This window comes from Sebastes umbrosus, chromosome 2 (assembly GCF_015220745.1).
Source record: "Sebastes umbrosus isolate fSebUmb1 chromosome 2, fSebUmb1.pri, whole genome shotgun sequence".
NCBI classification, from domain to species: domain Eukaryota; kingdom Metazoa; phylum Chordata; class Actinopteri; order Perciformes; family Sebastidae; genus Sebastes; species Sebastes umbrosus.
In genome coordinates this window covers 1,232,740-1,243,250 of record NC_051270.1, presented here as the reverse complement: position 1 = coordinate 1,243,250, position 10,511 = coordinate 1,232,740, and the positions used below count along the sequence as shown (strand labels likewise).

General features: G+C 40.5%; 2 long non-coding RNA genes across 2 annotated transcripts in view; both read right to left on the bottom strand.

Moving 5' to 3' along the window:
* LOC119479135 overlaps positions 1-2,491 on the bottom strand; it is a 2,720-nt gene extending 229 nt beyond the window's left edge. Inside the window, exons 1-3 of the long non-coding RNA XR_005204619.1 lie at positions 2,324-2,491; positions 446-547; positions 1-21 (exon numbers count right to left, since the gene is read on the bottom strand). The exon at positions 1-21 is cut by the window's left edge and continues 229 nt beyond it. This is a non-coding gene — a long non-coding RNA (uncharacterized LOC119479135). The remainder of the gene's footprint in view (positions 22-445; positions 548-2,323) is intronic.
* A 96-nt stretch (positions 2,492-2,587) lies between these two features.
* LOC119478164 lies at positions 2,588-10,376 on the bottom strand. The gene is made up of 3 exons (XR_005204396.1): positions 10,357-10,376; positions 9,688-10,092; positions 2,588-2,711 (listed from the first exon to the last, which is right to left on the bottom strand). It is a non-coding gene; the product is annotated as an uncharacterized LOC119478164 (long non-coding RNA).
* Between the last annotated feature and the right edge of the window lie 135 nt (positions 10,377-10,511).

Below are 10,511 nucleotides of genomic sequence, written 5' to 3'. Positions count from 1 at the left end.
GAAAGAGTCCTGCCTGCTTTCCTGGAGAGATAAAAAATCATTAACTCTCTGACCAGCAGAGAGAAGGAATCTTCTCCTCCGACCAGCAGAGAGAGGGAATCTTCTCCTCCGACCAGCAGAGAGAGGGAACCTTCTCCTCCGACCAGCAGAGAGAGGGAATCTTCTCCTCCCTGATCACCATCACCCCCCCCCCCTTCTGATACAGTTCAACTTCCTGTCTTCCTTTTGCAGATCGACATGCTGAAGTGTTTCACGTTGATGCATTAAGATGAAGACGGGGTCATTTATTTGCTGGGTGCACCTTTATATCAGGAGCCTACTTGTGCTCTTTTTCCATTTCCACCAGCACACATCACAGAAGCCCGGCGTTCACCGCTCTCTATCTCTCTCACTCACTCCATCTCTGAAAGCACATTAATCATAGCAGACTCCCACATGTTTTCACCTCTACCTCCTCCCCCGCCCTTTTTCTCCTACTCCTCCAGTTCTCTTCCTCGTGGTGCTGGAGGCAAGTGGGTCACCGGCAACTGGAGGACTTGTTTTCACTCTGGTGGAGAGAGAGAAAGAGAAAGAGAAAGAGAAAGAGAAAGAGAAAGAGCTGATGGCAACGAGACGGCTTCTTTTATTAGAACCGAGTCTTGGGTGGTTTCCTCCACAAACTGTGAGATCCAAACCAAGTTGACCTCATGTCAGTGTGAAGGGTATAAATGTGGAAATGGGAGATTCATCCCCCGTCTTATTCTAATCTTGGACTGTTTCATATTTTCACAGACAAAAAAAAGGGACAAAACTGACGAAGCGAGAGGAAAATGTGATTGTTCTGTAATGAAAAATCAATGTGAAGGCAACGAGATGTAATTCCCCTTTGATAGATGACTACGGGGCTTTTATAGAGAACATAATAACAGAGACAAATTGAAGACACACTGAGAAAAACTACACCCCTCTACATATCTGTCCCGTCTGTCTTTCACAGGACATTATAGGAAACGAGATCATAAAAGCGAAAAAAGAGAATTTCTGCATTAACATTTATGAGGTTGGAGACCGGCCATGTAGAGGCAGGAAATCAACTACTGTAGCTGCAACTGAAATAACTCAGGGAAGGAGAATGGAGGCGAGCCCGTAAACCATCGTTCAGTACAGTATGAAGTCACCTTTCCCATTCATGAGAATCTGAGAAAATACTAAAATACCATCCTGCAACAGGAACAGGTTTGTTTTCTGTGTTTGTGGTTCTGGTATTAAATGAGCAGACGTTGCCATCTAGTGGCTTCATATATTCATTACATTAAACATGTGCATGAATAAAACATCCTGTAATACATCGCCTGTCAGTGGTGGAAAGCCTCTCAGTATGTTGACTCAAATAGAATCCATAAATATATAAATATGATAATATAAACCTCTGAAAAAGACAAGCCTGCATAATAAGTAGTTAAAGTACATTTTGCTGCTAATACTTTTTGCTTAAAAGGGACAGTTCAGTCTAAAATCAAACTTACATATTTTACGAGTTGTTGAGTGTTGGGAGATATCGACCGTAGAGCTGTCTGCCTTCTCTCCAATATAGTGGAACTAAATACATTTGAGTAAGTCAACAGCAAAGTCTCTTTTTTGTTGTCTAAACCTAAAGAAGTTGGAGTTTTGTTGCCTAAACCTAAAGAAGTTGTAGTTTTATTGTCTAAACCTAAAGAAGTTGGAGTTTTTCTAAATCCTGCTTAGGGCCCCCCAAAAAGTCTAGGGCCGGCCCTGGCATGCCACTCCTGTCGGCTAACAACAGGAAACCGAGGCTACAGTTGAAAAATTGGACAATAGAAGATTGGAAAAATGTTGCCTGGTCTGATGAGTCTCAGATTCATAGAGGGTGGACATGAAAGCACGGATCCATCCTACTCATTCATCATGTTTTCTTGGCACACTTTGGGCCCCTTAGTACCAACTGAGCACCTTTCCACCACATCCCAAATGAGGTGCTCTATAGGACTGAGATCTGGAGTCCATTTGATTACAGAGAACTCACTGTTCATGTTCAAGAAAGCAGTGTGAGATGATGTGAGCTTTGTGACATGGCAGAGAGGTACACTGTGGTCATACAGGGATGGAGGTGTTCAGCAGCTCTACTCAGGTAAGCTGTGGTGTTTAAACCATGCTCAGTTGGTACTAAGGGGCCCACAAAGCAGGAGGGAGCATTCATTTCCTCATTCTATGACCACACTGAACAATGTGCAATGAGTAACTGAAAATATCAATACTAGACACCTTAAAGGTGGTGTGTACCAACAACATCTGTCCTATCTTTATGTTAATATACTTTACTAACCTTTTGTTTGGGAGCTTTGATGCAGCCATCCTCTTCTCATGGTGCAACCAGGAAGTAAACAGCTCTGGTCATGTGACCATTTTCTTCTTCTTCTTTGAGGTTTCACAGTAGTTGGTATCGATGATGATGCATTACTGCCATGACACACATCGTAAAGACCTGTTGGATGTTTTCCTGTGATGAAAAACGTGCAACACTTCATATATTTCATTTCAAAAAGTGATTTTTTGAAAGAGTGAAAAACAAAGTCTTACTGGCAAATCCGGGTTGGGTATGAGTACAGGCAGGGGCAGGTTAGGGTTCATGTAGCCTACAGGTTCCAGGTTTCAAAAGCAACATGATGATGGGGGGATCTGGCCGGGAATGAGTGGAAATGGCTGGTTATATACTACAAATAGATGGAGAATGACTGCAGGGAAGGACAGAGAGGCAGACAACACAACAGTTACACAGAAAACAAATGTTTCCATATACGTAGTCCAGAGAGCTTCCTGTGCTGTGGCCCCGCCCCTCACTGTGACATCACAGCGGGGGCGTGTTGTGTGGTTTTAGGCAGCAATGTGGTCGACTCTCTGAGGTTTTGAACTGTTTGTATCAGAGTCGTCAGAAGCGTCTGTCTGACCTCGTTTCGCTCACAGACGAAACCAGATACGACGAATTTTGATCAGATAAATCAAAGCCGCCGCTGGTTACCGTAAGAGCTGTCAGCACTTTTCACACAAACCAGGAAACGACCTCTAAACCTCTACGGCTTCATCATAATGATCACTAAAGACCAGAAGACTAAACTGTTGGCTCTGGCGGTATCTAGCGGTGAGGTTGCAGATTGCAACCAATTGAAGCTTCTCCTGTGTGCCGAGTGTGTAGAAGAACTACGGTAGCTGATGTCCCTCTCTAGAGCCGGTTGTTGATGTAAGAGGAGCGTAGGTCATTTGGAGCAGAGTCAGTGGGAAGTGAGTGGTGAAGCAAAGAGAGAGAGAGCGGCGACAGCAGCGAGTAACGCTATCGACTCCGGCCCAAGCAGGAAAAGTTAACAGAGTCTGGTTTGTCTGTTCTGGACTACCGTATGGCAGTGCAACATGGTGGACTCTGTGGAGAGCACAAGATCACATAATAATGCAGGTTAATAACTGAACTTTTGGTGGAGCAATTTCCATAACTAATTTGCAAGTAATCAGATTACCAAAAAGCAGCTGACACACAGTGAAATGCTGTGTCACTGTCTCTAGTATAACAGTAGAATTCGTGCAATGAGTAATATAGTGTAAGTATACTTTATGTAGTTAGTATACTAATATCAATGTACTAGTAGTATACTTATAAATGAACTACTTCAATACTTCTTGGGACTAAATTGGCCCACTTTCTGGTTTATAAAAGTATACTTTAAAGTAAACTTTAAGTGTAAGAATAATTAACATTGAGTACACAACTAGTTTACATTTAAGTCTTATTTTGTACTGAAACTATCCCATAAGTATACAGATAGTTTACTAGTTTTATACTTGTAAATGTAGTACTTCAATACTTCTTGGGACTATATTGGCCCACTTTTCAAGTTCATAAAAGTACACTTTAAAGTATACTCTCAGTAAACTACTAGTTTAATAGTTTTTATACTACAAGTATACTTGTATATACTTTTAGCCCATTTTTTTGTTTATAAAAGGGCACTTTAATGTGTATTCAGTAAAAGAGTTAAATAGTTTTTTTATACTGCAAGTATACTAACTTATACTTTTCTTAAGTATATCTGATCAAAATATTAAGTACAAGTATAAGCCAAGTATACTTAGACTTGTTTGTATACTTGTCAGTATGAGCCAAGTATACCTTTCTTAAGTATATCTCTAATAAGTACATAAAAAGTAAACTGAAAGTCTACTCTCTTATTTTAAGTTTAAATAGCAACACTTGAGTAAACTTCCTTTTGTTAAGGGTAAGTAAGAAATGCAGGAGGCAGGAAAGGAGAGGAAAGGACGGTTAAACGAGGGGTAAATCACAGGTTGTGTTCCTGGATGTCAGTCAGAGACGTTGTGGTTCACACAGACCTCAGATCAGAACAGAAAGCCCCTGCTGCTGCTGCAGCTTCAGGTTCCCCCACCACCTCTCCCTGTGAAGGTGTTTCCAGTCACCGCAGCAGCAGCAACAGCAGCAGCAGTCCTAGAAAGACCAACACCACCCTGATCAAACAGACCACACCTCACTGAGAGATCCCTCTGATTAAATCACGTACGTCTGAACCACCGCCCGCTGCTTCCTCTGGTCTCTCTACGTGTGGAAACGTATTGTTGACCCCCTTTTATAAAGCCTTCTCTCTTGTGGTGTCCACAGAAAGTGACATCATCTTTCCTCTGTACATACTCATTGTTTCTGCTCTTTTTATTGCACATTTGCTGGAAATGTATTAATATAATTTTGGGGAATCAGCGTCATCAATATTTATAACGAGGAACGCTGTGATTTTAAAGGTGGAACTCTGTGGAAACAGCCGGTACTCTACCTAAGTACAGCTTTGAGGCACTTGAGAATTTCCATTGTGTCCTACTAAATTATTTAGAATTAGCCACATTGGCTACAACATTAAAATGCTGCTTACGCAAAACTAAACTAGGACTGTCAAAGTTAATGCCATAATAACATGTTAACGCAAATTAATATCCGTCATACTAGCGGGTAATAATGCTCCAAACTTGGTGAGGAAAAGCTGTCATGGCCATTTTCAAAGGGGTCCCTTGACCACTGACCTCCAGATACGTGAATGTGTGAGGGCTTTAGTCCCATTAAAAGTCAGAAAAATGTCAAGAAAAAGTTAGAAAAATGACAGAAAAAAAGTCTCAAAAATGTTTAAAAAAAAGTCAAAAAAAATCCCAAATAGTCTAAAAAAGTATCGAAAAAAAGTTGTAAAAAAAAATGTCCGAAAAAAACTCAGAAAATGTTAGAAAAGTAAGTCAGAAACAAAATCAGAAAAAGTCCCAAAAATGTTTCAAAAAGTCCCAAAAAGTCCCAAATAGTCAAAAAACTTTTCGAAAAAAACAATTCCGAAAAGAGCCAGAAAATGTTAGAAAAAAAGGTCAGAAAAATGTCCAATAAAAAGTCTGAAAAATATTCGAAAAAAGTCTGTAAAAATGTAAAAACAAAAAGTCTAAATGCAGTACTTGTGAGGGTTCCTGGCAATATCTGTCATTGATTTGTGTTGTTAATTGATTTACAATAATAAATATATACATACATTTGCATAAAGCAGCATATTTGTCCACTCCCATGTTGATAAGAGTATTAAATACCTGACTAATCTCCCTTTAAGGTACATTTTGAACAGATAAAAAATGTGCGATTAATCGTAATTAAATATTTTGATTGGCAGCCCTAATGATGACACAATATTATAATTATACAATAATAAAAAACACTGAATCATAATGCAACCAAGCAGTATGCAATCCAGAACTTTGTCTTATTATTGCAATTTGTGTTGCTGTTGTGTTGTTTTTACAGTGTTGTGTTTGCATTGATATGCTGGTCTCTAATAAATATAATTAGCCCCCCAAAAAGAAAAATATAAGTGGGTCTGAAAGCACAGGACTTTCACCCAGGAGACTGGTGTCAAAGTGGATCTATTTGTCACCTAACTTCCATTCTTAAGTCACAGCACTTCCGGTGTTATTTAAACCCAAACTACGATCTTTTCCTAAAGCTAAACCTAACCAAGTGGAGCTAGAGTGACCAGGTGTCCCCGCTCTACGACGGACTGCACAGCATTTATATCCCTTATTGTCCAATGTCCCACTTATTGAGACTATGTCCCACATTTTCATTGGCTCTAGTTTTCAAAAGTCAAACCACTGCAGGACAGATGCTATTTCAAAATCTGGCTTTTATCCAAATGGCTGTGAAGAAAGCAGAGAAGGCTGTGGGGGCTGTTTTTGATGTCAAACTGCCCACACAGAGGTCAAGTGCAGGTTAATCTTCGCTACGCTGCGCCCAACGGAGGAAATTGCGTGTCACCGCAAAGACGCAAGCTATGCAGATTTAGGTGGAATATGATGTAAACTAGCACAAAGAAAAGGAAACGCAGCTTCATCAAAGACTATGACACTATTTATAAGTATTAATAAGCCGGTGGAAGGTGAGTCTCAGAGTTTTTTGTGTATTTTACCGTTGTTTTTCAATTTCACACACGGGGGGGAATACGACATGAAGCAACACAGTTCATGTGAGTCTCACAAGAAACTCAAAAACCCATCACTGGATGCATTAAAGCATAGAGATGTTACAAGATGAGGGGCAGAATATAAATGTCTATTATTTAAGTTAGATAGACATTATATCAGCATTGTAGACGACCTCTCAGCCTTGGTAACGTGTCCCACATTGTCCCACATTGTCCCACATTGTCCCACACAAACACACTCTTTGTCCCACATTTGGTTTGTTGGGATTGCCCTAAGGTGATGTATTCCTAAGCCTAACTAAGTAGTTTTATTTTGAAAAGACTGGAGCGGAAATTGACTCGCGCGTCACGCACAAATAATACATTGTTGAAAGTCGTGCTGAACATCACAGGGAAAAAAGGGAAATTCATGTCAATGTAAATGAATCAAATAGATTAAATGTGTGATTGTTTCACGGACTGCCGTCAGACTGTTGCACTTTCTATTAGTTGTTGTAACTATTCTGGGCTGATCTCTTACTTTAACTCTCACAATAAAGTGTTTTTTTGTCCCAGCAGAATGTGTTTAACACACAATCTGGTTTTAAATCTGTTAAAAGTGTCTGCTCCTCTTAATCAGTCGGAGTACTTTCAGGTGAAAATGGGTAAAAACTGTGTGTCTGTCTGTACATCTCCTCTCTCGCTTCACGGATCACAGCCCTTTGTGTTTGTTGCCCAGCTGGACTATTTGTAGTAGTGCTGCTGTGTTCCACCATTTCAGCAATTATTTTATTATAATCAGAAGCACCAGTGAACTCAGGTTGTTAGAAACCACCATTGAGACTCGCGGGATCGTGGGCGATCAGACTAGTAGGTTCAGTTTCAGGGTTAGAATGAAGCCACAGGTATCATATGAAACTAGAAAACCTACAGAATCAACTGGTGCCAACCGTGGCGTACTATCATGTCAGTAAGTAGGATAAATAACGCTCCAGGTTTGGGCTACATTTTAGCGAGGAAAAACTGGCATGGCCATTTTCAAAGGGGTCCCCTGACCTCTGACCTCCAGATATGTAGATGAAAATAGGTGAGACCATTTTTTGAAACTTGACCTCACTGTATAAAATGACTTGTGGTGACCTCTAGGATAATCACAGCCTCATGAAACTTTACAGCCACAAACTAGAGACCTAGAGCATTCAGAGGATGGATGGATCAAACTAGAGACCTAGAGCATTCAGAGGATGGATGGATCAAACTAGAGACCTAGAGCATTCAGAGGATGGATGGATCAAACTAGAGACCTAGAGCATTCAGAGGATGGATGGATCAAACTAGAGACCTAGAGCATTCAGAGGATGGATGGATCAGACTAGAGACCTAGAGCCTTCAGAGGATGGATGGATCAAACTAGAGACCTAGAGCATTCAGAGGATGGATGGATCAGACTAGAGACCTAGAGCATTCAGAGGATGGATGGATCAAACTAGAGACCTAGAGCATTCAGAGGATGGATGGATCAGACTAGAGATCTAGAGCATTCAGAGGATGGATGGATCAGACTAGAGACCTAGAGCATTCAGAGGATGGATGGATCAAACTAGAGACCTAGAGCATTCAGAGGATGGATGGCTTTCCTAGCTAGATTAACAATAAGGGGGTTTCTGAGCGGTTTACACAACAGAAGTGTTCGCCATCCAATCGCCGAAAAATGCCATTTCTTGCAGAAATCTCCAAATGTCAAAGGTTTTTGATCCCAAATCCCAGCATGGCTTTTTCTTTGGTGTTCCTCAAGGTCTTGGTGTCGTAATGTGGTATTTTGGAGGGATTATTGATCATTTTTCTATCAATTCTCCAGTGCTAGAAAAATTGTTAAATTTCACACCAAATCTGTGTAACAAATGGTATCAACCCAAAAATTGCTGCAACAACTTATGAGACATAATAGAGCATGGGGATGATCATCATATACTTCTATCATCATGTTCTAAGCTCTCATACACTTTCATTATTTATTTTACTTAACAAATGAATTTTTTAATTCATGTTTATTTCTGATTTATGACTAGAACAACTTGACACACAGTGCTGAGCAGCATCTCAAATTAATCTCCAGGTTCTCAGCTTTCAGATGATGTTCACCACTTCTATGTGACATCTACTGTTGAACTGCTATCTCCCCCTAAAGACCCCCTTGACCCACAAAACCGGGTCTATTGTGGGTCTCAGAGGGTTAAAATGTACCGGCTACAGGTGTTTGGTGTCAGTCAGTTTGATTCAACAACTTCATTCATATGAAAACAAAATGATTTAACTCACGTTAAAGCTATATTTGAATATATATATTTCTTTAGAATTATCTTTTTATGTGATTCTTTTGTAGTTTTGTGATATTATTATTAATCTTGTCATATTTCTTTTGTGTCTTCTGTCTCAGAGAGGTTTTTAATATCAAAGAAACGTGTGAATTTCATAGAGATTCTCTGCCTCAGACTTTAACAGAAGAATAAATACACGTTTCCTTAAAAGGCCTGTAAGCGTTTTGAAGACGAGTGCATGACAAAGGCAAAATGTTGTGTGATCTTTGGGGGCTGTAATCTCACGCAGGAAGCAGGAAATCTCTCAGATCACTGATAAGCATCGATCCGTCAATCAAAACCAGGTCAGAGGTCTGAAAAAAAACAAAAAACACACAGCATGCCTGATAGTGATGAATCTGCAGTCCGGACCGACCTGAGTCACAACACAACTGTAAACCAGGTCAGACTCTGCAAAACGCTGCAGAGGCAACCAAGCAAATCTGAGAACTCCTACAGAGTGAAGACAGAGGGGGACGACTCAGAGAGATACAGGGGCCTAGAGGGGCCCCAGGATATTATCTTGTTGGACTGGTTGGCAACTTTCTCCTGTTGCATCAGACATTAAAGCAACTGTGATGCAGAATGTGACGTGATGTGAGGTCATGATGTGACTCATCCTACACACATCTGATGCTCTGACAAAGATTGCAAATCTTTGTTTCACTGTTCCCACAGCTTCAGGCTAGTTAACATTCTTCAGCCTTTAACATTGATGTTTGAATTATGGTTGTTTTACTTTTAATGTTTACTAGTTTTAGGTGACTCTTCTCTGTACAACTTCTGTGAAATCAATTGTTTTCATTCTATGACACACGTATATACTTTGAGAAAAAGATGCAGGAATTAATTACCTTAAACGTTAATGAAATGAAAAATCCCGGACAAGCCCCCAATTATGTTACAACTGGCTCGAAAGCCGCTACATAAAGATGCAACAGGACAACAAAAAGCATAAAATAGGGGAACACAAAAAGCTGTGTCTTGTGTCACACAGGTGCTCTCAATCAATCATCAGGGAGCTGCACCTAGAACACAAAGACATAGAACAGACACACAAACACAAGCAAAACAACAGAACACAGAATGACACATTACACTTAGAGACCGTGAAACAATCAACCTCAACGTATCATCACCAATTTAGCTCTGTTTTTGGTCTCCACCAGCTCCTGAGGGAAATATCTGTCTCTTTAACTGCTAAATGCTCCACTATGTTCACCAGTTAGTCTCTAACTGAGTCTGTCTGCTGGTTGGTGCTGAGTAGGTAGTGAACAGAGTACCTGAGCAGGTAGTGAACAGAGTACCTGAGCAGGTAGTGAACAGAGTACCTGAGCAGGTAGTGAACAGAGTACCTGAGCAGGTAGTGAACAGAGTACCTGAGCAGGTAGTGAACAGAGTACCTGAGCAGGTAGTGATCAGAGTACCTGAGCAGGTAGTGAACAGAGTACCTGAGCAGGTAGTGATCAGAGTACCTGAGCAGGTAGTGAACAGAGTACCTGAGCAGGTAGTGATCAGAGTACCTGAGCAGGTGGTGAACAGTTTTTTGTTTTTTGTTCTAATCTAATCTCGTCCATAATTGCAGCTGATTTGCAAACATTCGGTCCTATTTTCCAGCACTGATTCATGTAAACTCTCCAGAAAAATATGAATTAATCACATTGACTCTCTGGTTTGG